General features: G+C 46.6%; 1 long non-coding RNA gene across 1 annotated transcript in view; it reads left to right on the top strand.

The window, feature by feature from the left end:
* Positions 1–27,806, top strand: part of LOC139229156 (uncharacterized) — a 64,655-nt gene that overhangs the window by 29,509 nt on the left and 7,340 nt on the right. The window contains exon 2 of the long non-coding RNA XR_011587665.1: positions 5,265–5,386. This is a non-coding gene — a long non-coding RNA (uncharacterized lncRNA). The remainder of the gene's footprint in view (positions 1–5,264; positions 5,387–27,806) is intronic.

The following is a 27,806-nucleotide window of genomic DNA, read 5'->3' as shown; positions in this document are numbered from 1 at the left end:
AGCCACTTGTTTAGTTTAGTGAAAGTTGCTTTTCCAGTGAATCCCTCGTGATGCTTTCCTACTGCACAACTGTAAATCTCTGGAGACCCCAGCCTCAAATAACCCACGAGCGACAAGTGCCTGACGTCCTTTATTAGGCAGTCCTTAAAAAGTTCTGTGAGTCTATTACATTCCGATGCAAAAATATAATCAACTAGAACTGCTGCATTAATATAACAGAGAGATATTAAAGCCATTTTATTGTGTGACTAGTACCCTGTGCTAAATTACCTTGCAATAGCTGTTTAAATGAAATTACAATAGTGCCTGAAGCTAACAGTGTCCAATGCAATTCGTAGCTACATCAGCACTTTTCTCCTTCATATCTTCAATCCAAATCAAGCACTGTTTTCAAACAAGTTGTATGAAATGTTCGTTCACATTTTAGAAAAGGTTAACAACATGAGGCAAACAAATTACGAGAACTAATCCCATTAAAGTTATTTTAATCTAATTATGTATCAATTGCTGTGCAGTCTCTGTATTGTTTATTTTTTACAGATCCCCACCCTGTGCTTTTCATTATCAGACTGTTCTGTTTCATCTTTGTGTTCCATTAAGAGACAAATTAAAAGTAATGGGCACACTGGTTTTAATTTCTCCTTTGCAGAACAGTAACATCTTTCTTCTGTGTGATAAGGTCACACAGATGACTGCTGTAACTTCATAAATTTTCATTAATACTTCCAGGGTGCAATTATATGCGCAGATTTGGGTCTCTAAAGAGAGACATGCAAAGCTGTGCTTGTATAATGGGCTGCTGCACCTTTTTATGAACAGGGATTCATACCACATTGGCAGACCACTTCCCCATCACCTCGGACCCTCAAGAGACGTGATGCTCCATATATCTCTAGGCCGACATTCACAGACTATTTCAGGGACAAACGGAGAGTATTTTTCCCCAGTCATTTCAAAGGAAAGGGACTTTGCAAAGTTCAGGTAGTGGGATTTATGCCCACGTATTGGGAGTGAAAGGTACAGTTCTGTTATGACAGAAAGCACAACAAATACTTCAGCTGCGATTCAGTGATGTTACCTTTGTCTTTTCTTGCTGTCCATGAAAAGCAGGCAAGGGATTTTACGCAGGAGGTGGAGCTTTCCCAGTTTCTATAATGCAGGTGGAAGGGCCTTAATAATTCAATAGGACCATTTTTCTGTAGTTTTTTTTCTCTTTTCCTGTGAGGAAATGATTGATCTCCTCTTGGCAGTTGCCCACTTTAAAAATCTCGAGCTCACCGTGTAGGGAAATTGCAAGCAGGGATCTGGGTTCCATCACTCCATGGTGGCCAAAAACCTGAACAGCACAGCCCAGAACGGGCTAAAGTAAGTTATGGGAGCATTTTGATTTATGAGTAACAATTCCTTCCCTTAACAGCAATTAACCACTAATTGAATTCAGATTGTCCTTTACGAACAGCAATTTGACTTTGTGGGACAAGTCAGATGAAATACATTGTGCGCTATATGGTATAACAAAACAGTGTATCACTTGGTTTATTGTGAACACCATGGCCTGCTCGTTAAAATGTGTGCTCTGAGTAGTTACCACAGATTCTTCCAGTCTTTTTCAGGGATCATAGGGTTGATTTTCCTGGTCCTTGCCTGCAGGGGCTTGACAGTGTGGATGCAGAGAGAGTGTTTCCCCTCGTGGGAGGATCTAGAACTAGGGGATATGGTTTCAGAATAAAGGCTCACCCATTTAAAATGGAAATGAGGAGGAATTTCTTCTCTCAGAGGGTTGTGAATCTTTGGAATTCTCTACCCCAGAGAGCTGTGGAGACTGAGTCATTGAATATATTTAAGGCGGAGATAGACAGATTTTTGAACAATATGGGAGTCAGGGGTTATGGGGAGCGGGCAGGGAAATGGAGTTGAGGCCAGGATCAGGTCAGCCATGATCTTATTGATGGCCTACTCCTGATCCTATTTCTTATCTTCTTATGTATGTTCTAAAACATGCCTCCGTCTTGAGTCTCGTCACCGAGAGCATGCAAAAATCAAGCGCAGGCAGCGGAAAGAGCCTGCGGCAAACCAGTCCCACCCACCCTTTCCCTCAATGACTATCTGTCCCACCTGTGACAGGGACTGTGGTTCTCGTATTGGACTGTTCAGCCACCTAAGGACTCGTTTTAAGAGTGGAAGCAAGGCTTCCTCGATTCCTAGGGACTGCCTATGATGATGATGATGGCTTCCCTGGAGGGTGGAGCAGGTTGCTTGTGCCTGAAGTAAGCGCAGGCCCATTGCTGAGATACAGATAAAGCTGCAGAGATGCCCGTTGAAGCATAGTATTTACTATAAGGTGACCATGTTTTCTAAACCAAATTTGGGGACAAACAGGGTGGGAGAACAGCAAATGGAGAAGAATCCAGAGTGATACCGGTGATGAGGGACTTCAGTATGTGGGGAGACCAGAGAAGCTGGGATTGTTCTCCTTAGAGCAGAGAAGGTTAAGGACAGATTTAATCGAGGTGTTCAAAATGATATGGGATTTGGATGGAGTAAATAAGGAGGGACTGTTTCCACGAGCAAGAGGGTTGGTAACCAGAAGACACAGATTTAAGGTAATTGGCAAAAGAGGGGGGTGAGGAACGAGTAATTATGATCTGGACTGCATGGCCTGAAAGGGTGGTGGAAACAGATTCAAGAGTAACTTTCAAATGGGAATTAATTGTTGAAAAGGAAAAAAACATTGCAGGGCTTTGCGGAAAGAGCAGGGGAATGGGACTAATTGGATTGCTCTTTCAAAAAGCCGCCACATGCACGATGAGCCGAATGGCCTCGTTCTGTGCTGTAAGATTCTATGAACTCTCTGCTCTTCTTTGAATAGTGCCATGGGAGCTGTAACATCCACCTGAACCTTGGCTCAAAATCTGTTCAGTGAATGACACAGTGGGCGCAATACTACTCTGCAGTTAACAGCCTCGATCACATGCTCAAGTCCAGAGTAAAAGCTCCTTCATCAGTAAGAATGGCAAGAGTTATATCCAGTTGCGTTTCATCCCAATTTAATCACTGATAGTAGCTTCTTAATGGGAGCAGCTCAGCAGGCTGCAAAGTATGCCCCATTATAAAGTCATTCCTATTATGCAAACAATGCAGAATGTATAGGGAAGGAGTCAGTACCTGAATAAATGTTCCTTTCACATTATCAGAATGCCCATTAATTGCCAGGCATCATATTCCATCTGCATCAGAAAATGTAATTAACTTTGTTGCCGTAGGAGGAACGAGAAAGCATAGAACAGATGTACAACTTTGTACACTTCAGTACTTAAACATTATTATGCTATAAATGACAGTTAAGATAAGCGGGATGCATCAGGAACCAAACTCTAATATAAAATATTAATTAATTGCTAAAACACGAAATATATTAGTGCTGCCATGTATACGGACCTTGCACCTGATTGTATGAATCTGCTGAATGAAAGGAACTTGGTTGAAAAGTTGTTTTACATTTTGACATAGAATCATGGAATGATAGAGCACAGAAGGAAGCCATTCGGACCATCTTGCCTGTGCCGGCTCTTTGAAAGAGCAATCCAATTAGTCCCATTCCCCTGCTCTTTCCCCATCGTCCGGCAAATGTTTCCCCCTTCAAGATATATATCCAACTGTTTCTTTAATATTAAGCTCATCCAAATTTCCTTTGTACGGGTGAAGTTTTTGCACTCAATTATCTTCTGCAACTCACAGTCCACCTTACCACAATTTTCTCAATTTCTTCACCAATACAGGCATTAATATTTTTTAAATTTGTGCTTTATCCCCCTGCATAGTTGGTTTCCTACTTTACTTGAGCATTCTTGGTTTATTGTTAGCATTTTGGACAAAACAATTCCAGGTTTATTTCTATATTTCCAAAGGTATTTTGACACAGATTCGGCAGTGGTGTTGAGGGGAAGGATGGATTTGGAATTTCTGCCCTTGAAACTTTGTATTCCAGACTCATACCCATAATGTACTGTCAATCACAGCCACTGCCAATCAACATTGTTAGCCTATTCGAAGCCCGTAAAGGGGGGATTGAAGGTTTTACACCTTGGTATCAGTTCTTCGGTATTTCCAATAAACCTCTGACTTAAAGAATGGTTAAGAATTATGGTGAATAATGCAATGGCCTCACTTGTCTGTGAAGCCAACCTTGTATTGAAGCAATGCAAGTGATGATGAGGGCGATGACAGATTTCCTTGTCCTGGTACCTCATAAAATGACATGAAATAAAATTCATGCTGCCTATTACCAGTTATGAAATTAATGGCCTGAATTTGACGAAGGCCCCCGCTCGGCCAAGTGCCGCCCAAAGGATGGCCGGCGAGGTCCCTGACGGTACTTTGGGCGGGGTTTTCATCACGCAGGTCCCTCGAAGGTCGGTGGGTGGCAAATCTGTGACTTACGCCGCCAATCTGAGCGGCAGTGGGCGGGAGCTCTCATTCTTGGCGGCAAAGGCGCTTGCCGCCTAAGTACTGCCAAGGATGGAGTCGGGCCCACGGAGGGTCAAGGAATTGAAAATTAAAATCATCAGAAAAAAAATCCATCGGAAGACCTTCAGGGGACACCATTGAGGAAAGTCGCTGTGGAAATGTTTTTTTTTAAGTTTACTAACCTTTTTTTCAGGATCTTCATACCTACTGTTCGGGATAGACCAGCCACCTTGCAGCGGTCCACCCCTGTTCTGGGGCCAACTCCGCCAGCTCCCGACCGTGTGAATCTAGCATCTCAACGGGCGGGAGTCCACTTACGCCACTTGGCCGTCCGCTGACATTAGCGGGCGTTTCCCAGCAGCTATCCCCTCCCGCCCGCTCCAGCCCACATCGAAAGTAGCACGGGGCGGATCTTCACGAGAAATGTCGATGGCAGTGGGCGGCAGTCGGCATCAGTGGGCGGGACAGCGCCGAAAGTCAGGTCCTTTAGTCTTTCAATAGCATGTACCTATGTACAGTAGACCTCCTTTATAAGGGTCTCCAATGTCCCACAAGCTTTGATATACATTTTTATGGTTCCCTCACTAATAGAAAACCCAAATAAAGCACTCACTTTATAAAGCACTCCTGCTTTCTAACAGGCAATTTGTATGGATCCCAAAGGACATCATTATAAAGAAGTTCTGCTACACAGGGTACCTGTATGTGTTTTAACTGTAAGATTGAATAAACCCATGCAGTGCTCATGACACTGCCATCTTTTATTTATTGACACATTTTATTTATTTATTTTGTAGGTTTTGGTGATAATTTGACTCTTGGTTCTAATTTCCTCCAGTACAACAGTGACTACACTTCAAGATGTAATTCATCATCTGTGAAGCGCTTCGGGACGTCCTGCGGTTGTGAAAGGCGTAATGTAAATACAAGTTCTTCCTTTCTCATTTTCTTTCCTTGAATCCCAGCTCCTTTCACCAGGTCAGTGGAGGAGTCGGGCAATGGGTATGTTTCTTGGTCTGTCAGTACTGCTCTGTATCAGCTGAAAAGAAACATGCTTTGTGCAGAGAATAATTCTCCCTGACAATGTTCCAACCGACTTTTGGCATCCAAATAAAGAGCTAAGGAAACCTCTCGTTAGAAAGACTCTAGCTGCAAAGCTCTGTTAATGGGACTCCAGCACACAACTAGTGGAACATAACATAAGAACATAAGAAGTAGGAGCAGGAGTAGGCCATTTGGCCCCTCGAGCCTGCTCCGCCATTCAATAAGATCATGGCTGATCTGATCTTGGACTCAACTCCACTTCCCTGCCCGCTCACCGTAACCCTCGACACACTGGATTGTTTATGTTTCGTATTTATTTTGATTACATTTTGCCGCACATTATATGAAATACCTCTCTTCATTTACACCCATCTTTTGCCCAGATATAGCATGGATTAAATGTATCTTAGCATGTTCCCTCTACACCCGCCCAACAATAGCTTAGAAATCGGAAGGACTGTTGGTGATATTACAGGATTAACATGTTTGTATTACATTCTTTGAGCCATCAGATTAATGGAGCTGTTAATCCATCTAAAATAAGGTGAAGCAACTGAATTATTGGCACATTTATTTTGATTCGCTTTTGTTGCATATTATTTGGAATATTTTATCTCACTTCATTTGTATTTATTGACAGCAGCAAGCATTGTGGTGGTATTTTTTTACACCGCTATCCCACCATCTGCCATGTAGGGGGTTAGCTTGGGAGTGGGTGAGGCATCAAACTCTAGCCCCATGCCTGTTAGGGCAGGAGGGCAGGCCAGGGATAGGGGTTTGCTGCAATGGGTCTCCCCGATCTGTGCCTACCCCCAACACCTGCATTAAAATAGCAGACAGAAGCAGCATTCGGTTAGGTGAGGCGATGGAAGGGAACAGATTCCAGGTGGAGTGGAAGACGAAATGATTGGGTGGAGAAATAATGGAAGAGGAAATGGGGAACTGTCAGTTTCTAAATTTGGATTGTATTTTTTTTTCAGCCTCAGCTGCGGCTCAGTGGATAGCACTCTCGCCTCTAACTCGGAAGGTTGTGGGTTTGAGTCCCACTCCAGAGAGTTGAGCACAAAAATCTAGGCTGACACTCTAATGCAGCAATGAGGGAATGCTGCACTGTTGGAGGTTGCTGTCTTTCGGATTAGATGTTAAAGCCAAGGCCCTTTCAGGGGAACATAAAAAATCCCACGGCACTATTTTGAAGAAGAGCAGAAGAGATCGCCTAACTGCCCCCTAGCCAACGTTTATCCCTCAACCAACGTCATTAAAACAGGTTGGCAGAGAAATTGCACCCCGTTAGCGCCTCCGGGGAGCAGTTTATATCCGGGGGAGAGGGCGCTACCACCTCCCGGGAAATTGCCCCAGAGGTTCGGGTGGTGTTGTCCCCATAAGCATGCAAATACTAGGTCGCCATGTGCACCAACCCCTCACTACCCTGCGGCGACCCCTTACCGTCCCGCTTGTCACGAGGCTGGCACGGGCGGATGTCAACGCCAGCTTCGCGGGTTGCAATGCTGACAGACATCTGCTCCAAGGGCACTATTTAAAGGGGAGGCCTACAATGCCCTGGGCGGCCATCTTTGTTGGCTTGCTAACTCTTGGGTTGGCCCGACCATCGCGGCCCTTCATGCAGCTTGGCACTCCATTTTTGATGCTGGGCTGCTGGCCCTATCTCGCGCTGCCCTGGTGGTCCAGTTATGGCCACCAAAGGGCCATGCAGAGTGCACAGTGGCTATCCCCTTTAATGGAAGGGGGGGGGGGCATTTAGCACATCAGCGCTGGCCCCAGTACCGCGCTGCCGCCCCAGGAGTGCCTCTCAAAGGAAGCGGAACGCTGGAAACAGAGCTCCGCTTTCTTTCAGGAGAGGAATACCCAATTCTGCGTCGGGAACGGGACTTCCAGGCCGGGCGATAAATTGGGGCGAAGAGCAATTTTGCCCCCATTATCTGGTAATTATCACACTGATGTTTGTGGGACCTTGCTGTGTGCAAATTGACTGCTGTGTTTCTGACAACAGTGACTACACCTCTAAAATACTTCAATGGCTATAAAGCACTTTGGCACTTGATGTTGTGAAAGGTGCTATATAAATGCAAGTCTTTCTTTTTTTAGTGATCTGATTGGTCTGTAATGGTTAGTATGGACCAATGTTTGGTCTGTGGGGTCACATGGTTAGCATGGGCTGATCAGTAATGTTAGAGATTCTCTAAAACCATAGAGTATCACAATTTTATAATATTACAGACAAAAAGACATTTTAATAACCTTGATAGGTATGTTATATAATTAGTGAATCTTCATACTCAACAAGGTGAGGGATGTCGGCGCCATGAATCTTACTAACATTTGACCACTTTTTCCACCCAGTCTTAACATCAAACATTCCCAACTCCATTTATGTCAGCTGTGGCTGAGTGGGTAGCACTACTCGCCTCTGTAATCAAAAAGTTGTGGGTTCAAGTCCCACTCCAAAAACTTGGGCATGCAAATACTAGGGTTGACATTCTGAGGGAGTGCTGAACTGTTGGAGGTGCTGTCTTTCGGATGACACGTTAAACTGAGGCCCTCTCAGGTGAATGTAAAAGATCCTATGGCACTATTTCACAGAAGAGCAGGGGAGTTATCCCCAATGTCCTGGCCAATATTTATCCCTCAATCAACATCACTAAAAACAACTTATTCTCTGGTCATTATCACATGGCTGTTTGTGGGAGCTTGCTGTGCCTTTCTTACATTACACCAGTGACTACACTTCAAAAAGTACTTCACTGGCTACAATGCGCTTTGGGACATCCAGTGGTTGCGAAAGATGTTTTATAAATGCCAGTCTATTTTTACCTCAAGGATGAAACCTCAAGTGACGGTTCAGCCACTCACCTCCAATAAACCTGGGTGAAAATGCTCTCTGTCAGTTATAGAAAAAGTCCCATTTTCCATTTTGTATTCATGACAAAAGAAGGAATTATAGCAGAAGAAATATTTCCGATTACAAAAGATCCACAATATAGAAAAGGGAATGAGATAGCTCCCATGTATGGCCTAGTCTGTATAATCAAAGCCCAGTGCAGTTTTTTTTAAAACTTCATTCACGGGCTGTGGGCATCGCGAGCAAAGCCAGCATTTATTGCCCATCCGGATTTGCCCTCGAGAAGGTGGCGGTGAATGGAACTGAATGGCTTACTAGGACAATTCAGAGGGCAGTTAAGAGTCAGCCACATTGCTGTGGGTCTGGAGTCACATAGGTCCAGACCGTGTAAGATTGGCAGATTTCCTTCCCTGAAAGACATTAGTGAACTAGATGGGTTTTTACAACCATCCAGTAGTCTCATAGGATTTTATTCCAGATTTTTTAATTGAATTTAATTCCCTAGCTGCCATGGTGGGCTTTGAACACATGGCTCTGAATTACTAGCAAGAAATATAAAAACAGATAGTAAGGGTTTCTACAGGTATATAAAAAGGAAGAGAGTGGCTAAAGTAAATGTTGGTCCCTTAGAGGATGAGACTAGGGAATTAATAATGGGGAACATGGAAATGGCAGAGACTTTGAACAAATATATTGTGTCGGTCTTCACGGAAGACGACACCAAAAACATCCTAATAATGGATAATCAAGGGGCTATAGGGAGGGAGGAACTTAAAACAATGACTGTCACTTAAGAAGAAGTACTTGGTAAAATAATGGGACTAAGGGCTCAATTTTCCCCAGCCCCTTTTACCGGCGCACTTACCCTAGATGCGCCAACTTTGTGTGCTGGAAACGACGCGGAAAAAATGTGCCCCCATCCTGGCCGCTCTGCTGAGTGTCCCGGGCCCTGGCACGGCGTATATAGTGCAGTGGGGGGGGGGGGGGGGGGGGCAGGGGGGCGAAGCTACAGCCCTGTGCCGAAAACAGTGCCGGCACCTACCTGCATGCGAAGTGGTGTCGGGTCCGATGTGCGCGCATGCTCAGTAGCACCGAAACTTGGCACTCGGCCATTTTTAAAGGTAATCGCAGCTGGTTTTGTTTTCGTGCCAGAAGGAGAGCTCTGAACCGAATTAACTGCTGAATACAAGCAGCAGTGTTCTGCCTGAGTTGGTTCCTCAAGTTAAGTGCCGCATGCCTGGAAAAGTGACAAAAGGTGCTGTTTGTATGCAAAATAAGGACAGTGTTTGGGATCATTGCAAAAGTGCTATAAGTGTCTCAGAGCAGCTGCAGCAATAATGCAGCAACGTAAGAACAAAGAATTTCTTGCATGACAAAGTCGAGTTCACTAGTTACTGTCATTGAGACCAGATGGCAGCACCTGGATACCAGCACAGGTCACACAAAAGTGCCATCCAAAAAGATGAAGAAACGCTGGAACCAAGTTGCAGAAGAATTCTGCGCATTGGTGAACACCAAGAGGTCTGGAAGCCAGTGTAAAAAGAAGTGGCAGGACCTTTGGTCAAGTAGTTAGTGTAAGTAATGTTTCCATTTATTCAATGCAATTTCAATTGTAAATGTGACCAGCTGTATATGTCCCACCCAGCAGAAAGACACCCTTCTAAAAAGTTGCATTTTCATCTTTGCAGAAGAAACTATCCCACAACAAAAGGGAAACAACTCGAACAGGAGGAGGACTGGCAAATCTGTACCCACTGACACCCTTGGAAGAGAGGGTCGCTGCTTTGATGGGTCCTGCCTGGAGAAAAAACCATCAGTACTGCACAAACTGGGCCCGCACACAAAGGAATGGGTAAGTCATTAAAATTAATTGTGGCCCTTCAAATCAACCTGCTGCCTGGCCTGCTATGTGTGAGCCTACTCATGCCACCCATCCTGCCCCCTCCTCTACTGCTGACCATTTGACTGTTCTGTTATATTTTGCAGAACTTGAGGGCAATCCTGAGGACCCAAATCAGGATTCAGACATGGTCGAGCCTGAAGAGGAGATCGACCCTCCAGACCAACATGGGCATGGGGGACAGTTTGATTGGATGGGGGAGGGGTTCGATGATAGGAGTGTTCTACTGAATCTTGAGGAGGTCAACATATCTGACTTGCCAGGCCCTTCCTTGATTAGTAGTTTGACATCCCAGCGTCCGGTGGTGGTGGCGGTGTTGTGCCGCAGCATTGCACACCCGTGGCCCCACCGTCCGAGGTTGCAGGTCCCAGTGGTGGTGGGGATGGTGGTGGTGGAAATCAGCAGGGAACACCCAGGGTACCAACGTCCCAGCCTGTGCCTCCCACTGGGATGCCGCGAGCCAGATCCAGGGGGAGGGGAAGGAGAAATCGACCACGCTCTCCAAAGATGCAGGATGCAACAGATGTGGTTCAGATCATGGCATTGGGTGGGGAGAGCATTGACCTTACCCGACCACTCCTGGACACCATAACTGCGGCGAGTGAGGAGGTAGCGGGACTGTCGGGAGAAGTAACAGTAATGGCACGGGAAATGGGAACCATATCCGCTAACATCAGTGAGGCAATAGTGTCCATCAGTGAGGGAATGGTGACCATGAGGGATGGAATGTCAGAGGTAGTGGAAAGGACGACAGTTGCAATGACTAAGGCCATGAGTGAGGGAATGTTTCAGACCGCTGAGACACTGTCAGAGCAAATGAGGGAGGGCATGTGTGAGTTAGCTGCTGCAATAAGGGAACACGCCCAGACCCCGCGCCCATTGACAGAATCAACTGCCACTCCCATTCCAATCCCCGCACCAAGCTCTGAACAGCCCAAAGCCGCGCCCTCCAATTTGCTGCCTGGGTCCTGCAACTTCCAACGTGATGCTGCCCCCCCACCCTCAAGAGGTGCCCAGTGGCCAAGATGTTAGAAAGAAGAATCTTGGCGTGTACCCTGGAAACACTGCACCACCGCCTGCGGGCAGGGGTGGGGGAGAGTCCAAGACTAAGCGCAGTGGGTGGCCTTAGACTAAGGGGGATGAGAGATGGGTGCAGCCTTTCTTTGCTGCTGCTGTTGTTTTTGTTTGTGTCACTTCACTCACTGTTCTAACTGTTCTCACATTAGATTTTTGTTGTAAGTTATGTAAATTTACAAATTTATAAATAAACTTAAAGTTGAAGTGATCTTAGAGTGTAAATGTTCTCATTGGATTTTGTTGTAAGTTATGTAACTTTACAAGTTTATAAGTGATCTTAAAGTTTAAGTGATCGTAAAGAGTAAAGTTTGATACAAGAATAATCTTATTACACTAAAGTTAAGCACATTGCAAAATTTTGAATAAAATATATTTGACATTAAAACTGAATCATGTTCCATTAACACAACACAAGATTAGGAACAGCTCCAAAAAAGAAACATGTTCATGTGGAATAGTTGTCGCTGAGCCCTCAGGCATCAGCAAAGTGTTCATGGATGAGCTGCTGGCGCAAGGCTCGAACAATCGTTAAGGGGGCACGATGGCACGTCCTCCTCCGACATCCTGCTCCGGCCTCAGGCGCTTGCATGGTTTCCTCATCCTCGTCATCATCATCCTCATCTTCCACATCATCATCATGAGCCACTCTCACCTCAGGTGGGTCTTCTTCCACTATCAGGTGCTGCTGCCTCATGATGTCTAAGTTATGCAGCATGCAGCACACAACAGTGAACTGACCGACAATCTCAGGGGAGTATTGCAAGTAGCCTCTGGTCCAGGCATCGGAAATGCTGTTTCAAGATGCCAATGGTCCTCTCTATGATGCTGCGCGTCGCAATGTGCGACATGTTGTATTCACGGTCAGCTTCCGTCCGGGTTACGCGTAGGGACGTCATGAGCCAGGTGGCGAGGCTGTACCCTTTGTCTCCCAGTAGCCAGTTCTTCCCATGCTGCTCAAACATTTCAGACAAAGCTGTCGCGTAGGATGAATGCATCATGGGTGCTGCCAGGGTATCTTGCATAGACTGACATGATGCGATGCATGTCGTCACACACGAGCTGCACATTAATGGAATGGAAGCTTTTTCTCTTCCTGAACATCTCGGAATCCTCCAAAGGTGCTCGCAAGGCGATGTAGGTACAATCAATGCAGACCTGTACCTTTGGGAAGGTACCACAGCCCGCTCATACATTGCTTGGCCGGTCATTGGGAACTTGATGAAGTCATTCCTCCACGCATACAGTGCAGCCGTGACCTGGTGAATGGAGACATGTATTGCATGATGAGAGATGGCACACACATCTCCAGTTGTAGATTGAAACAATCCAGAGACATAGATGGAAAGTGCAGCTGTAACCTTCACTTCAATTGACAAGGCATCCACCTGCTGCTTCTCGTCTGTCGGTCTGGTCTCAGCAAGTCACAGATCTCACGGACAACTTCTGTGCGGAAACACAGCCTTCTGACACAGTCTGCATCACTCAGGTCCAGGTACGAACGCCTCACTTGAAGTTGCCGATGTGGGTAAAGCCTCTTGCCCAGCAGCCTACAGGCTCCGAAGTTCCTGATGTGATGAGCTCTAATCAATTGTCTCCTACGTAGCACAATGATGCAGAACGCTCGCAAAAGGTATGGCATTATGAGTATTGCCCCCATACTTAAAGTTAAATTTTCAAAGAAGGTCAAAGCAGGCAGCACAGCACAGATTTGCAGTTCTCTCTCTCTCTCTCTCTCTCTCCCCAAATGGACCACACCCAAAGGTCCTTTGTCCTCTTCTCTCCCCTCCTTGGGTCTTGTGACCTCTCTCCTCGCCCCCTCCCCCCCCGGGTCTTGTGACCTGCCTCTCTCCTCTTCCCGCCCTCCCCCAGCCTCCCCGTTGATTTAAAGGACAGCATCTCTCTCTAAACCGCCCCCCCACCACCGATGCCACGTTCAGTCGCTCTGCTTCCCCCCCCCACCCCAGTCGATTTCAAGGGCAGTGTCTCTCTCGCTCTCTCCCCCCACCCCCCCCATCGATGCCGCGTTCAGTCGCTCTGCTTTGCCCGCCCCTCCTCCCCAGTGATATCATGGCCAGCATCTCTCACTCTCTCTTTCCCCTCCCCACACCGATGCCGCATTGAGTCGCTCTGCTTCTGCACCCCCCACCCCCACTCCGTTCATTTGCAGCTGCCCTTAGCTCTGGCCGACTCGATTCCCGGTGCACGTCTTGCCGCCCCTATCCCTGGCCGAATGGCCTCACGCACAGGCCAGCCCGCTGCCTTCCTGGGCTGACTTTAAAGATTAAGGAAGGATTTACTTGATTTCTATTAGTATTTTAATTGTTTGAGCTTTTCCTTGCAATGTTTGGTGCTTATCCTCTCCGGTTCCCTCCACTCTGCTATCCCTGGCCTAATGTCCGCCGATGTACTAATGTGTGCTGCTTTCTTAACTACCCGCAAGGTTTTTCAGAGCTGACCACATACGCTGACCTAAGTCGATTTGGAGTAAGTTTTATCAGGCCAAAGTGGCATAAATGGCCAAAACTGGCGTAAGTGTCTGGAAACGCCCCCTTTTGAAAAAAAAAATCAACTAAAAAAAATCGTAGCTAACTGATTTACTCTGGAGCAAGTTTATAAGGGAAAGTGGTGTTTTTTAACTATCGCCAGAAAAATCAACTTATTCCAAAAAAATTGGAGCAAGTCATGGCCAAAATTGAGCCCGATAGGTGGACAAGTCCCCTAGAACTGATGGTTTGCATTCAAGGGTCTTAAAAGAAGTAGCTGCAGAGATAGTGGATGCATTGGTTGTAATCTACCAAAATTCCCTAGATTCTGGGGAGGTCCCAGCGGATTGGAAAACCGCAAATGTAATGTCCCTATTTAAAAAAGGAGGCAGACAAAAAGCAGGACACTATTGATCAGTTAGCCTAACATCTGTCGTTGGGAAAATGCTGGAATCCATTATTAAGGAAGCAGTAGCAGGACATTTGGAAAAGCATAATTCAATCAAGCAGAGTCAGCATGGATTTATGAAAGGGAAATCATGTTTGACAAATTTGCTGGAGTTCTCTGAGGATGTAATGAGCAGGGTGGATAAGGGGGAACCAGTGGATGTTGTGTATTTGGATTTCCAGAAGGCATTATTATATGAGGTGCCACATCAAAGGTTACTGCACAAGATAAAAGTTCATGGGTTGGGGGGTAATATAATCGCATGGATAGAGGATTGTCTAACTAACAGAAAACAGAGAGTCGGAATAAATGGGTCATTTTCCGGTTGGCAAACAGTAACTAGTGCGGTGCCACAGGGATCGGTGCTGGGGCCTCAACTATTTACAATCTATATTAATGACTTGGATGAAGGGACCGAGTGTAATGTAGCCAAGTTTGCTGATGATACAAAGATGGGTGGGAAAGCAAATTGTGAGGAGGACACAAAAAATCTGCAAAGGGATATGGAGTGGGCAAATATTTAGCAGATGGAGTATAATGTGGGAAAATGTGAGGTTATCCACTTTGGCAGAATGAAAAAGCGAATTATTATTTAAATGGAGAAAAATTGTAAAATGCTGCAGTACAGAGGGACCTGGGGGTCCTTGTGCATGACACACAACAAGTTAGTTTGCAGGTACAGCAAGTGATCAGGAAGGCAAATGGAATGTTGGCCTTTATTGCAAGGGGGATAGAGTATAAAAGCAGAGAATTCCTGCTACAACTGTACAGGATATTGGTGAGGCCACACCTAGAGTACTGCGTACAGTTTTGGTCTCCTTATTTAAGGAGAGATATATTTGCATTGGAGGCAGTTCAGAGAAAGTTCACTAGGTTGATTCCTGAGAAGAAGCAGTTAACTTATGAAGAAAGGTTGAGCTGGTTGGGCCTATACTCATTGGAGTTCAAAAGAATGAGAGGTGATCTTATTGAAACATCTTAATGAGGGGGGCTCGACAAGGTAGATGCAGAGAGAATGTTTCCGCTCATGGGGTAATCTTGAACTAGGGGGCATAGTTTCAGAATAAGGGGTCGCCCATTTAAAACTGAGATGAGGAGGAATTTCTTCTCTCAGAGGGTTGTAAATCTGTGGAATTCTCTGCCCTAGAGAGGTGTGGAGGTTGGGTCATTGAATATATTTAAGGTGGAGATAGACAGATTTTTGAGCGATAATGGAATGAAGGCTTATGGGAGCGGGCAGGGAAGTGGAGCTGAGTCCAGGATCAGATCAGCCATGATCTTATTAAATGGCGGAGCAGGCTTGAGGGGCCAAATGGCCTACTCCTGCTCCTATTTCTTATGTTTTTATGTTCTTATATTAGTCCAGCATAACCACTATGTTTCCGTGCTTTCCGTAGTACGGACCAGGGAGGTTTTAGATTGGATTCCCAATTAGCTGAACTCAACTGGGATAACAGTTGGGATGCTCTAATTAGCTGTTGCGTTCCTTGGGCTAGGGGGATGAAAAACTCCACCAGTTATCCTACTCCTGAGCATGATCCGCTGACTGCTGCTGAGAAGTGTTCATGCGTCGGACACCAGGTGAGAGCCGGATTAGGCTCAGATATGGTGCGTGCTGAGGTTGCATAGGCTGCCAACACATAATGCCTCAGCTCATGGAGGAAAAATGGTGCCTTGCACCATTATCCGAGGGTTGTCAGCACCCGGAATCTGTACCCAGAAAGAACCCCTTCTGAAGGAGAGGGGAGAATAATGAGCAGATCGGATAACTTTACAGCAGCCAGAATATATTAAACTTACAGTAGGAATAACGCAACGGTGAAGGGGCTATCTCAGAAAGGAACTTGATTTGGGTCATTATGATTTAATCACTGGAAAAAAATGCTAATGAATGACTTTGGTGAGAGAAAATAGCTTTTTGCATGAGGCAGAGTAATGACTATGTGATGATTGACTGTGTAAGTGTTTAAGAGGGTTTGAATAATCTTGTTATGCAAATTAACTGCCTACATTTCATCTGTGCAAGTTAATTTTATTATTTTAGAATTATAGACTTAGCACCAGAACTAAACACAAATTCTGTTGGGTTTAAAGTACAATCATAAGAAATACAAGTGATTATGGGCAGGAGGAGAAGTCCATATGTGACTGCAATATATCTCACCAAAAATTCTGATTTACATCATCATCATAGGCACTCCCTCGAAATCGAAGAAGATTTGCTTCCACTCTAAAAGTGAGTTCTCAGGTGACTGTACAGTCCAATACAGGAATTACAGTCTCTTTCACAGGTGGGACAGACAGTCATTGGAGGAAAGGGTGGGTGGGGAGTCTGGTTGCCGCACGCTCCTTCCGCTGCCTGCGCTGCCTGCGCTTGCTTTCTGCATGCTCTCGACGACGAGACTTGAGGTGCTCGGCGCTCTCCCGGATGCCCTTCCTCCACTTAAGGCAGTCTTTGGCCAGGGATTCCCAGGTATCGGTGGGGATGTTGCATTTTATCATGGAGGCTTTGAGGGTGTCCTTGAAACGTTTCCTCTGCCCAACTGGGGATCGCCTGCCATGTAGGAGTTCCGAGTAGAGCGTTTTCTTTGGGAGCCTTGTGTCGGGCATGCGGACAATGTGTCCCCCCCAACTGAGCTGGTCGAGTGTGGTCAGTGCTTCGGTGCTGGGGACGTTGGCCTGATCGAGAACACTGACGTTGGTGCATCTGTCCTCCCAGGGGATTTGCAGGATCTTGCGGAGATATTGGAGACGGCGCAACAACTGCAAGAAAAATGCAGGGAACAGCACCAATCCTTGTACATAGCCTTCTATGACCTCACAAAGGCCTTTGACACTGTTAACTGCGAGGGACTATGGAGCGTCCTTCTCCGTTTCGCCATCCTCTGCCTGCTCCACAATGACATGCAAGCCGGGATCCTGATCAACGGATCCACCACAGACCTAATCCACGTTCAGACCGGGGTCAAGCAGGACTGCACCATCGCGCCAACCCTTTTCTTGATCTTCCTCGCTGAAATGTCCACCTCACGCACAACAAGCTCCCCGCTGGAGTGGAACTAAACTATAGAACCAGTGGGAACCTGTTCTGATTTACAACTGTGCCACAAACCAACATATGTTGACATAAAGCAATAGTTAATCCTGCACTGGAAATGTTGACTCTGAAAAGAAAGGTCTGAGGTAGATAAGTGCTCAGGATAATTAGGTGATGGTCTGGAGTGTGACATACACTGTGGTGAATAACATTTTGTGTAATGCAATAATAGTAATATCCCAGTGTTGGAGAGTCAAACCAGATTCCAACTGATTAGTTTATTCAGAGATTAATATGCAGAAAGAACAGTCTTTGGTTCTGTAGCTTTTTTTAATGGTACCTTTTACATTCAGTAATGTCTTTCAGATGAGATGTTAAATTGAGGCCCTGTCTGCTCTCTCAGGTGGACGTAAAAGATCCCATGGCAATATTTCGAAGAAAAGCAGGGGAGTTATCCCCGGTATCCCGGCCAATATTTATCCCTCAGTCAACGTAACAAAAATGGTTTTATCTGGTCATTATCACATTGCTGTTTGTGGGAATTTGCTGTGTGCAAATTGGCTGCCACATTTGAGAGGTCCGGTGGTCATGAAAGGCGCTATATAAATGCAAGTCATTCTTTCTTTGCTGAATGCTTTCCCGATGGCTCAGAGGGTTCCTACAGAGAGCAGCTGAGCCACAATAGCCAGGAAGGTCACAGATTTAACCCTCCGAGTAACCAAGTCAGAGCTAGGTGCTATAATTCGCTTCAGTGCCCTGGGTTAGAGAAGGGGAAGTGGGCCAGAGTTCCCACTATTGATCACTGTCCATCAACCCAAGCTGGAAGTGTGCAAGTGGGTGAGGGCAGGGTAGAGTGTGGATGCAGTCAAATGCCTTGACGATGTTGACTAGTCCACTATCGAGGGTTACACATGAAGAATGACCCTCAGCACCCGTGGAATCATATCTCATGATGAAATCAGTGCCATCATTTCAGGCCCAGCACTATATGCGAGCTGACGCATTGGCGTTGACAGCCTTGCTGTCGGACAACAAGGATGTTAACGGCTTGTGGTCCATCTCTAGCTCGAACTGTCTACCAAAAAGATACTGGTGCATCTTTTTCACACCGTAAACACAAGCAAGTGCTTCCTTTTCGACCATGCCGTATCCACGCTCTGCCTGGGAGAGCGACCTGGAGGCGTAAGCCACCGGTTGGAGTCGGCCGTCATCATTACCCTGCTGCAACACACACCCAAACCCGTAGGATGATGCATCGCATGTTAAGACCAGTTTTTTATAAGGGTCATACAAAGTCAACAGTTTGTTGGAACACAGCAGGTTCCTTGCCTTATTGAAAGCCCGTTCCTGACAGTTCCCCCCAAAACCATTCACAACGTTTACGCAGGAACATGTGTAATGGCTCCAACAATGTGCTTAAGTTCGGCAAAAAGTTCCCAAAATAGTTTAGAAGTCCCAGGAATGATCGCAACTCCAACGTGTTGCCGGGCCTGGGCGCCCGGCGGATCGCCTCCGTTTTTGATTCAGTGGGCCGGATCCTGTCTGTGGCAACCCTCCTGCCCAAAAACTCGACCTCTGGGTCCAAAAACACACACTTGGCCTTTTTCAGCCGCAAGCCTACCCGATCCAATCGGCGTAGCACCTCCTCCAGGTTGTGGAGGTATTCTTCGGTGTCTCGACCCGTTATGAGAATGTCGTCTTGGAATACGATCATTCCAGGAATGGATTTGAGCAAGCTTTCCATGTTTCTCTGAAAGATGGCTGCTGCCGAACGAATGCCAAACGGACACCTGTTGTAGACAAATAATCCCTTGTGTGTCGTGATGGTGGTCAGAAGCTTGGATTCTTCAGCCAGTTCCTGAGTCATGTAGGTCGAAGTGAGGTCCAACTTCGTGAACAGCTTGCCACCTGCCAGCGTGGCAAAGAGGTCCTCCGCTCTCGGAAGCGGGTATTGGTCTTGCAGTGATACTCGGTTGATGGTGGCTTTGTAGTCGCCACAAATCCTAACCGAGCCATCTGCTTTGAGGACGGGAACGATAGGACTTGCCCAGTGGCTGAATTCAACGGCCGAAATTATGCCCTCTCTGAGCAACCTGTCCAGTTCACATTCAATTTTTTAACACATCACATACGGCACCGCTCTGGCTTTGTGGTGCACTGGTCTGGCGTCCGGAGTGATGCGTATCACTACTTTAGTGCCCTTGAACGTACCGACACCAGGTTGAAACAGTGACCCGAATTTTTGCAGGACCTGTGAGCATGAACTTCGCTCCACGGATGAAATGGCATGGACATCCTCCCATTTCCAATTCATCTCAGCTAGCCAACTCTTCCAAAAGCGCAGGGCCATTTCCCGGAACGATTCAGAGTAGCAGCCGGTTCTGTAATCCATTATGTGTTACCACCAAGTTTGCGCTGCCCCGCACTGAGCTGATCTCTTTGGTGTACATCTGTAGCTGCGTCTCAATGCGTTCCAGTTTGGGCCTGCTAGCTCCGTGTGGCCATAGTCTCTCAAATTGTTGGGCGCTCATGAGTGACTGGCTAGCTCCTGTGTCCATCTCCATGTGCACCGGGATTCCATTCAGTAAGACTTTCATTATTATGGGTGGCGTTTTAGTGTATGAGCTGTGGACGTCAGCCACATGAACTTCAGCATCTATGGCTTTACCGCAGGCCTCATCCTGAATTGCAGACCCCTCATCTGGTTCCTCTGTCTCGCAGATTAGCCTCGCTACTGCCTTTTTGCACATCCTGGCCAAGTGTCCACTGACGTTACAAATCCTACAGGTATATTGCTGGAACCTGCAGCTTCTCGCAGTGTGTCTACCCCCGCACCTCCAGCATGAGCTGAGATTGAGATTGCTGTTAACAAAAGGACTATTACCAGGTATTCCTCTCTGATTGCCCATTTGGCTGTTTCTAAGCACTCTGATGATGGGTGTTAATGGTCCCATCGCGGGGCGCAATTTTCCTCGAGATGGCGTGAATTGCCGATCCCCTTTCCATTGTCCTTGTTGCGGGCCCACCCTAGAACCTGTTGCTGCCTGGGCGGTTTTGAAATGCCCTTGCCTGCCTGCGGGGTCCCGAGCCGCGTTCACCAAGTTAACTCCCTGGTCCATCACCACGTTTGGACCAGGGCTGCACGCATAAATTAGCTTGGTCTCCTCTTCCTCTGCCATAAAGGTCTGAGCTATCAATGCCGCCCCTTCTAAAGTCAAGTCCTTAGTCTTTATGAGCTTCCTGAAAATGCCGGCATGATTAATGCCCTCGATGAAAAAGTCCCTTACATCTCCCCCCTGCAGGCATCGGAGAACTTATAGAAACTGGCCAAACGCTGCTGTTCCGCCACGAAGTCCGAGACGTTTTGTCCCTCCCGACGCCAGTGACAGTAGAACCGGTGACGGGCCATGTGTACGCTACTTGCCGGCTTGAGATTCTCACTGATCAGCTGGCTGAGTTCTTCGAAGGACTTGTCCGCCGGCTTTTGGGGTGCGAGCAGGTCTTTCATCAGCGCATACGTCTGTGGTCCGCAGCTGGTCAGTAGATGCGCCCTCCGCTTGTCAGCCGCTGCCGCTACCAGCCAGTCCTCCGTGACAAAGCTCTGCTGGAGTCTTTCCACGAAGTCGTCCCAGTCCTCACCCACACAGTAACGTTCCTCTGTGCCACAGGTGTCCATCCTCGTGGTTCGGTGATTCCTGTTCCTCGTCGCCCAATGTAGTGTCCCAGCACCTTACTACAAACTCACACGAGGCATAGATATATCAGACACGGTCACTCTGTGACCTTCACCTTTATTGCCCGGACCAAGGAGTGTTGACCCTGGGTGGGACCTCCCTTTTTATACCTGGAAACCCAGGTGAGGAGTTTCTCCCGCAAGTTCACCCCCTGTGGTCAGGGTGTGCATTTTTAGGGTACAGATATAGTGTAGATGAGTTACAGTTACATGACTATGTCATTGCAAGATGGTAAAATACATGATACATTTAAAGTGAACCTTTGTGTAACAAATTGACTTATTTTGAGGAAGTGCTGTAAATACTGTACTTCTATCCAATACACTGACAAGAATATGATGAAATAGCAAGGTGTATATATTAAAAAAAATGTGATATTGGGGAAGATGGACACTGAAAAAAAAGCATTGTGACTCTGAGAAAGTTATCAATAAATGGGTTCTCCAAAATTTATATGTCTGGATTTATAGTGTGAGGTTGTTTAAAGCTCTGATTTGCCTACACTTTAGAAATCAGGCGTCGGTTACAAATCAGGCGTAGGGAACGAGGGGAGGCGGGGCGGGGGGGAGGCCGGGGGGGAGGAAGGGAAGTAATTAAATTCTACAAGCATTCAACAGTCTTACTTATACAAATAAAGAGGCACCCTGAATAAAAAATTATAAACAAAGCAAAGACAAAATATTGAATATTCCTACCTGTGTGAAGCAGCAGCAGCCTTCGAGCTGCAGTGCTTCAGGCAGGCCTTCCTTCCATGTAGGAGACAGGGGCGGCATCAGTGGCTCGACAGCGGCCGAAGACACAGCAAGCATCCTTCGAGCTGCGAGGGTAACTGAGGCCATTCGGCCACGGGATAGGGGTGGTGGCAGTGGCTGACGGCGGCCGAAGACACAGCAAGCATCCTTCGAGCTGCGAGGGGGGCTGAGGCCATTCGGCCAGGGATAGGGAGAGGCAGCCAGATAGCCAGTTTGAAACTTAAATTTGTAATTGCAGAATGGGTGCTGCATTGTCAACACCACGGATTATGCAATGGTTCACCAGCAATTCACTGCATAGGAGAGAATTGATTGGAGGTCACCGCACCAGGAACGTCATAGCCCGTAGGCTGATGGGCAGGAGACCTTACCCACGTCGGCGATATCGAGCCAGGCGCTCGTACCTGGACATGAACGAGGCTGATTGTGTCAAAAGGCTGCGTTTCCGCAGCGAAGTTGTCGTTGAGATCTGTGATATGCTGAGAGCAGATTTGCAGCCCTGAAGCAGAATGCCAACTGCCTTGTATGTTGAAGTGAAGGTAACAGCTGCACTTGCCTTCTATGCCTCGGGATCGTTTCAGGCTACAACTGGAGATGTGTTCGCCATCTCTCAATGTGCAATACATGCCTGCGTTTACCAGGTGACGGCTGCACTGTACGCACGGAGGAATGACTTCATCAATTTCCCAATGACCGCACAAGCGATCCATGAGAGGGCTGTGGGCTTCTTCAGGATTGCTGGCTTCCCAAAGGTAGAGGGCAGCATTGATTGTACCCACATAGTCTTGCGAGCACCTGTGGAGGATTCCGAGCAGTACAGGAATCGAAAAGGTTTCCACTCCATCAATGTGCAGCTCGTGTGTAACGACAAGCAGATCATGCCAGTTGATGTGAGATACCCTGGCAGCACCCATGATGCGTTCATTCTATGTGACAGCGTTATATCTGACATGTTTGAGCAGCAGCCAGAAGGGCAGAGCTGGCTACTGGGAGACAAAGGGTACGGCCTGACCACCTAGCTCATGACGCCCCTACGCGTGACACGGACAGAAGCTGACCGTCAATACAACATGGCGCACATTGCGATGCGCAGCATCATTGAGAGGACCATTGGCATATTTAAACAGCGATTCTGATGCCTGGACAATTCCGGAGGCCACTTGCAATACTCTCCTCAGATTGTCGGTCACTTCACTGTTGTGTGCCGAATGCTCCATAACTTAGCCATCATGAGGCAGCAGGAGCTGGTAGTGGAACCAGAAAACCCACGTGAGGGTCCAGTGCCTGATGATAGTATTTTGGAAGAGCAGGATGAGGATGATGATGACGATCAGGAAAGCATGCAAGTGCCTGATGCCGGAGCACAAGGTCGGAGGAGGGCCGTCCATCGTGCTCCTTTAAAGATTGCTCGAGCCCTGCGCCAGCAACTCATCCGTGAATGCTTCAATTACTGATGCCTGAGGGCTCTGCGACCACTATTGCGCATGGACATGTTTATTCTTTGGAGTTGTTCCTACGTTGTGTTGTGTTAATGGAAGATGATTCAGTTTTAATGAAAAAATATTTTATTGAAAGGTTGTCACTGTAATAAAATATTTGTTGTATCAAACTTTACTTTTTAATATGACTCTTGAAGATCACTTAAAAACTTTAAGATCACATAAACTTGTAAAGTTACAAAACAATTTCAATGTGAAACATCTTACACTCTTAAGATCACTTAGACTTCACGATCACTTTTTAGGTGCAAAATTAAATAAGATACAAAATATGAGAGCATTTACACTATAAGATCACTTAAAAACCCTAAGTTGTAAAGTTACAAAACTTACAAAACAATTTCAATTTCAAAAACGTTACTACAGCTATATCAAGAACAAGAACAAAAGCAGTTAAGAAAGGCTGCAACCATCTCTCATTCACATCTCAGTGAATGTTCACTTCTTCATGAGGGTGTCATTTGATTGGTGGGGCTGTGTGCCCTTATTGTAGCAGCTACCTCCCTGATGGCCTGTGCCGACACTTGCACTCCCTCGACATTCCCTCCCTAAGTTCCCGTGTCATTACTGCTATTTCTCCCGTCAGGACCGCCACCTGTTCACCCACTGCACTGATGCTACCGATGAGTGATCGGGTAAGCTCATTGGTTTCCATACCCGATGCCACAACCTGAGCCGCATCTGTTGCACGCTGCATCTCAGGAGAGCGTGTCTCCAATCTCCTTCTCCTCTGCCTGGGTCTGCCTCGCGGCACTACTGCACTAGGAGGCGCAGGCAGGGACGGTGGGATGCTCGGTGTTCCAAACGGCACTACTACACAAGGAGACGCAGGCTGGGACGATGGGATACTCGGTGTTGCAGACGGCAGTACTAGAGAGAGAGGCACGGGCTGGGACGGTGGGACGCTCTGTGTTCCAGACGGAAGTACTAGAGAGAGAGGCGTGGGCTAGGATGGTGCGACGCTCTGTGTTCCAGACGGAAGTACTAGAGAGAGAGGCGTGGGCTAGGATGGTGGGACGCTCTGTATTCCAGTACTAGAGAGAGAGGTGCGGGCTGGGACGCTGGGGCGCTCGGTGTTCCAGATGACAGCACTCGAGTGCGAGCCGTGGGCTGGGATGGTGGGTGAATGCTCCATTATATCACCAGCACCACTGGGACCCGCAACGTCAGAATCAAAGCCATGGAAGGTGGAACGAGAACCTATGCAAGGGGTTGAAACTCTGATGCCCCTTAATGGGTGCTCATAAACATTAATTTGGAAGCTCTCCCCCTGTAGACATTTCAGTCGTCGCCGCCATCATTCAGTCTGGATCGTCCGCATCTGGTTGTACTGGTTCTTGTTCTGTATCTTCAGGATCCTCAGGGTTGGCAGCATCATCATCATCATCATCATCATCACGTTCTGCAAAATACATCAGAACAGTCAAATGTTTAACAGCAAGGGAAGGGGGCAGGATGGTTGGCATGAGTACTCTCACACATAGCAGGCCAGGCAGCAGGTTGATTTGAAGGGCCACGATGCATTTTCAGGACTTACCGTCTTCCTCGCGTGCGGGCCCAGCTTATGCTGTACTGATTGCTTTTCTCCATGTACGACTCATCATTGCAGCTACCCTTTGTTCCCAGGGTGTCAGTGGATGCAGATTGGGTGTGCCTCCTCCTGTCCGAGTTGCTTCCCTTTTGTTGTGGGCCAATTTCTTCTGCAAAGAGTAAAATATAATTTTTTACAGAGTGCATCTTTCTGCAGGGTGGGACATACAGATAGTCACGTTACAATTACGATTACATTAAAAAATGAAAATATTACTTGCACTAACTACTTGACCAAGGTCGTGCCATTTCTTTTTACACTGGCTTCCAGATCTCATGGTATGCACCACTGCGCAGTAATCTTCTGCAACTTGGTTCCAACGTTTCTTTATTTCTTTAGGTGCCACTTTTATGCGACCTCTGTTGCTGGTATCTAGCTCCTGCCATCTCTGCTCAATGACGTTGACTAATATTTCCACTTCCTCATGCAAGAAATTCTTTGTTCTTGGTGGACGTTGTTCCATTGCTGTATTGAATTGACACTCTTATTTTTCAAAACACATAGTCCTTAATTTGCATGCACCTATGCAGCACCTGTTCTGGAGGTTTAGCAGTGAAAAGCAGCACTCACTGATTTCAGCAGGTGATTTATTCAACAGTGCTGCTAAAAGCACTCCTTCAGACACTAAAAAATCACTAAAATTCAATCCCAAGCCTTTCCAGAGACAAATCAGCACTTTTCTTTAAGTTCCTTTAAAAATGGCCAAGTGGCAATGTTTCTGGGCTACTGCGCGTGCGCGCGCGCTCCAACGCACACGCGCAAGGCTGCCGGCACAACGTTCCCTCATTTGACTTAGCCCTGCCCCCCTCCACTTGCAGAATCAGCGCGCCCCTGTGGCTCCGCCCCCCGCTGCTGTCTGCGCGCCCCACCAAGCTCCCAGGGACCAGCAAGGCGCCCGAGAATTCTGAAGTAAGTTTTTGTCGCGCTTTTAGGCGCGAGAAACAGGCATCCATGTCGGGGCTGCGCCGTTCTAGGCGTGGCCCAAAACTTGACCCCATTAATGCATGCATATGAAATTTCTTATTTTAATCCCTTTTTATTATTCAGGTTTAAACCCTTGTAAAAATAGCAGACAGATGAAATTCATACAAGTTACCAACTTCTCAATTTCTATGAGCAATTACAGAGGAGATATAGTGAGGATAATTGAATGCACTAGTTTATCCCATCCACAACAAAGACCTCAAGAATAATGGAATCACAAGTGAGCAATCAAGGTTTTACTCATGAACCAATAAGCTGAACATCTCATGGTTTCCCACTTGAATTTTGATCTCATCAAAGGAACAAATTGAGAGACATCAGTGAGTTTGATGTCTATTAACGAGTTGGCTGAAGTGCACTGAACGCAGCTAACGCTGAAGGCAGAAAAGCTGCTTCATGATTTCACCAGGAAGTTTTACCGGAGCAGTTACTGTGAAAGAACTGACTTGAAATTACAGGATGGGATATAAACATCTGAAAACTTGACCTGTTTGTCTGAAATTCCATTTTTCATTATTTTAGCAGTGGTATTAACCCATTTAAAATACTAGTAAATGAAAAATTGATTCAGCTTAATTCAAGAACAAAGGAAATTATGAAGGACATGTTGAGTGTTTGTCCGCTGTTATCCTACAGCATAAGTTCATGGCCAAAGTACATTTTTTATTACTTTCACAATAGCTTGTTTTCGGTCCCCATTCTCAAACTCCGTTCCGTAGACACTGGCTCCATCCCTCTCCCTAACTTCTGTCTCAGGCTGAACCAGACTGTTTGCAACCTTGGTGTCATATTTGACCCTGAAATGAGCTTTCGACCACACATCCACAGCATAACTAAGACCACCTATTTCCACCTCCGTAACATCGCCCGTCTCCACCCTTGCCTTAGCTCATCTGCCGCTTAAGCCCTCGTCCAGGCCTTTGTTACTTCTAGACTTGACTGTTCCAACGCACTCCTGGCTGGCCTCCCACATTCTACATAAACTAGAGGTGATCCAAAACTCGGTTGCCCATGTCCTAACTCACACCAAGTCCCTCTCATCCATCACCCCTGTGCTCGCTGACCTACATTGGCTTCTGGTTAAGCAACACCTCGATTTCAAAATTCTCCTCTTTGTTTTCAAATCCCTCCATGACCTCGCCCCTAATTATCTCTGCAATCTCCTCCAGCCCCACAATCCCCCGAGATGTCTGCCCTCCTCTAACTCTGCCCTTCTGAACATCCCTAATTATATCCGCTGAACCATTGGTGGCCATGCCTTCTGTTACCTTGGCCCCAAGCTCTGGAACACCTTGCTTAAATCTCTCCACCTCTCTACCTCTCTTTCCTCCTTCATGACAATCTTTAAAACATACCTCTTTGACCAAGCTTGTGGTCACCTGTGCTAATTTCGACTTAGGTGGCTCGGTGTCAATTTTTTAATCTCATCATACTCCTGTGAAGCGCCATGGGATATTTCACTACGTTAAAGGCGCTATATAATTACAAGTTGTTGTTATAATGCTAATGTCTCGTACGCAGTATTTTCGAAGGTCCTAATAGGATGAAGAGCTTCTATTATTCTTCATATTGATGTATACTGTAGCAATTTTTGATACTGCAGGTGATAGGTGAGATGTATTCCAATGTAGAATTTTAAAATAATCTCCGTTTACAGAAACATTCAGTTTGGCACATGTAGTCTTCAATAAAACTTGTTTATATATTTTGCCACAGCTGCTTATAATGTCTTGTGTATTGTGGCATCTGCATTAGTAACCCACAGCTGCTCTCCTCAATATGGCTGCCAAGTGTCCAAATATTTGCCTCGGATATATCCTCCATAGAATACTATATCGCACTGCCACTGCACTCTGGGAAGAACTGCATCTCTAAATGAGCAGGATGGTTAAGTGCATGATTGATGGGCTGTTGCATGAGTCCAACTACT

Source organism: Pristiophorus japonicus, chromosome 18 (genome assembly GCF_044704955.1).
Source record: "Pristiophorus japonicus isolate sPriJap1 chromosome 18, sPriJap1.hap1, whole genome shotgun sequence".
In the NCBI taxonomy this organism is placed as follows: domain Eukaryota; kingdom Metazoa; phylum Chordata; class Chondrichthyes; family Pristiophoridae; genus Pristiophorus; species Pristiophorus japonicus.
This window is presented reverse-complemented; position numbering and strand designations above follow the sequence as displayed.